This window comes from Mixophyes fleayi, chromosome 8 (assembly GCF_038048845.1).
Source record: "Mixophyes fleayi isolate aMixFle1 chromosome 8, aMixFle1.hap1, whole genome shotgun sequence".
Lineage (NCBI taxonomy): Eukaryota > Metazoa > Chordata > Amphibia > Anura > Limnodynastidae > Mixophyes > Mixophyes fleayi.
Window position 1 is genome coordinate 69,365,020 of NC_134409.1, and position 3,067 is coordinate 69,368,086.

The window sequence follows — 3,067 nt, forward strand, 5'->3', positions numbered from 1 at the left end:
ATGTGAAGACAAACCTCTTCATTTAGAAATATACTCAGTACATAAATGTCCCTTAAATGTTAGAAGAGTTGCCTCAAACACTACCAAGCTTTGGACCTTTCCCAAACAACAGGGCCAAAATAGACTTCGGCCCCAATTGCCCATTTGTTTACAAGTGGGCCCACATCCAAATGCCATCCACAAAACCCACACAAACAATCAAGGTAAACGTGTTTGTGTCAGACGCTAGTTGAGCATCTTTTGAAGGCCGTATCCACAGTACCTGTAAACCAACTTTGGGACACCAGATAAACCACTATCCACCCTTTTCAGTGAGTATTTACATTGTAAGCTATTTGTGATATGTTATACATCACCTATATTGTTCATTGGTCCTGCCATGCAATGTTCCATTCCAGGCCCACAAAGATACCCCTTTTTTGCACAACTAATACACGCATTGTTAGCCAGCACACACTGGACATGTTTTGTGCCCTTCACAATGTGTGCTTAAAATAGTTAGTGTCCAAATTTGAGATTGGATCATGGTGTAAAAATGTGTCATTGCTTGCCAATACAATTTACATTGCTAATGGCCTCTGAAAGGGCCAAGCCTCCAAATTAAGCCACATTCAGGATAGGATTATCTTCAAGTCGGATCTGTCAGAGTGTGTGTGTGTGTGTGTGTGTGTGTGTGTGTGTGTGTGTGTGTGTGTGTGTGTGTGTGTAAGTAAAGAATCTTTACGGACACTTTGTGGCATAGTAACAACAATGCCTGTTTCAACATGATAGCAAATGTAAGGAAATCACCAGTACTTTCAAAGTGTTACACATCACATTACTCTAACATAAGTTAAATACTGACTCATTTTTCATGAGGCACACAAATACTTGATACCTTATTTGTACACTGAAAAGTAAATATTCTATTTGTGTGCTACATGATAAAACAGTCAGTATGTAACTTATGTGCCAAACCAATTACTCATTTGCACCTCTTGCATTGTAACATGGTTTTGGCCAGGAAACTTAATTTAAAAATGTTGTAATTTAAGTAATGGTGTACACCGGCCACTTTTAGTGTTTTGGGTTTTGGGTTCTGATTTGTTTTGCCAAAACACCCCACGAAAGGTTTTGGTTCTGATTTAGGGTTTTGGGTTCTGATTTTTTTTTTAAAAAAAAGCATAAAAAGTGCTAAAATCCATTTTTTTTTATTTTTTTTCACTCCTACGCTATTATTAACCTCAATAACATTCAATAACAATCATCCACTAATTTCCAGTCTATTCTGAACACCTCACACCTCACAATATTGTTTTTAGGCCAAAAGGTTGCACCGAGGAAGCTGGATGACTAAGCTAAGCGACACAAGTGGGAGGAGAAAAACACGTGGCCCAACACGTGGCAGGATCAGTGGACTTAAACAGCAGTACCACTGGACTTATACGGCAGGATCCGTGCCTTGCTTGCAGTCTCCTAGATAACGCAAATAATCTGTACAAATATGCACACAGGGACATGGCCAGTAAAATATGGAACACATACTTTATGGATAAACAATGTCACTACACTTCATGCCGAGAAACTAACCAAATAGTTTTCTCCATACAAGATACTCCCAACTATTCACTGAAATACCTAGCTTTTATCACCACATAAATGAACTCAGCAGTCAGATCCATAATAAAGTGTGTCATCACACAAGTCAGGTTCGGGATAGACTCATCACAGTTCAGGTAAATTTAAGTTTGACCACCTTTATGTTCATCAATATAAAAGATTTGAAAAAGTGTTTTTTTCTGCATCCTACTGAAAATCAAGCTACAGAGTATCTGTTTATAGAAGCTTCAAATCCTAGATTAATTATTAAATATGCCCCATAGCATTATATTTCTCATCTTGCAGTGCAGCCCTTAAGGATTTTTTTTAAGTAACAGTGTTACGGTTCATATACACGGGCACAACTGATCGCCCAATACAAGTGTGTGTGACACATATTAGTGAGGTCAGACAAAAAAGGTAACTTTACAAAAGTGCAAACCATGTACCTCTCACATTGCTTAAGATATTTTTACCTACATTCTTGTGAATGAACTTGCTTATTTTGCAAAAATCTGTGCAGTTCGGGTGGTTCTCTTGCTGATTGAGGGCTATGCATCCACTTGAAAAAATAAGCTGTTCCTAATTTTAGATGGTTAAGCACATTTTTAGGTGTAATACAATAAAAACATTATATATGTAGCAAAGGCATTCCTGACACTCTTTTTCTATCAAATCTAATTTTAGAAGATAAATGGAAAAGGTAAAATGAATGAACAGGATAGTGCTGAAGTCACATTTTCACTCTTTACATTGTGCATATTTCCATGCAAAGCTCCATGCAACCACAAAGTCACATCCTAGTCATTGTTCACTCACATTTTCGCCGAGATTATATTAAAGTCTTCAGCTTTTAGTACCAGCGATGTGCTTAAAAGTGAATAATAACCTTTATTTACGACCGGTTCCTTCTCTTTTCCCTTTACGAATTATTCAGCATTATTATTCAGAATTCAGCAGGACAGAGTGACAGGACACAGCAGCGCTAAAATACCCAACCTCCCTATACTATCCGAGTTTAGCGAGATCCGACGGCGGGATTTGGAGTCTTAGCCTCGCTTTGACTGTTTCTCCCTGCCGAAAATACCCGAACAGTGCTCGGATCGCCGTCGGATCCGCACTGTTCGGGTGGGCTCGGATTGCGATAATCCGAGCCTGCTCATCTCTAAGTTTAAGTGCCTTTATTATTCAGGCCACATGTAAAATGTTCTTTGGGTCCCCATCTCATCCTAGAGTGTCTGCCCTAAAACACAATAGTCCTTTGTTTAATGTCTGGGTGATAATGTAGATAATGTATTAATGGTATTGTGAGGCTTCATAGTTTATAGTTTCATAGTTTAGCCTTCTGCTAAATGGGTAACTGTCTGTGTATTATCAAACATTACAAACATACATAAAGAAAACTTTGTTGGGGTTGGCCCTAATTTCAATTACTATGACCTATCTTAAATGAAAGCAACTACTGTAGAGGAGCTTCAGCCTAATGACC

The 3,067-nt window shown here is 38.3% G+C and overlaps 1 non-coding gene across 1 annotated transcript; it reads right to left on the bottom strand.

The window, feature by feature from the left end:
* Nucleotides 1-1,641: 1,641 nt before the first annotated feature.
* Nucleotides 1,642-1,713, bottom strand: LOC142100543 (small nucleolar RNA SNORD50). The gene has a single exon (XR_012678842.1). It is a non-coding gene; the product is annotated as a small nucleolar RNA SNORD50 (small nucleolar RNA).
* Nucleotides 1,714-3,067: the final 1,354 nt, after the last annotated feature.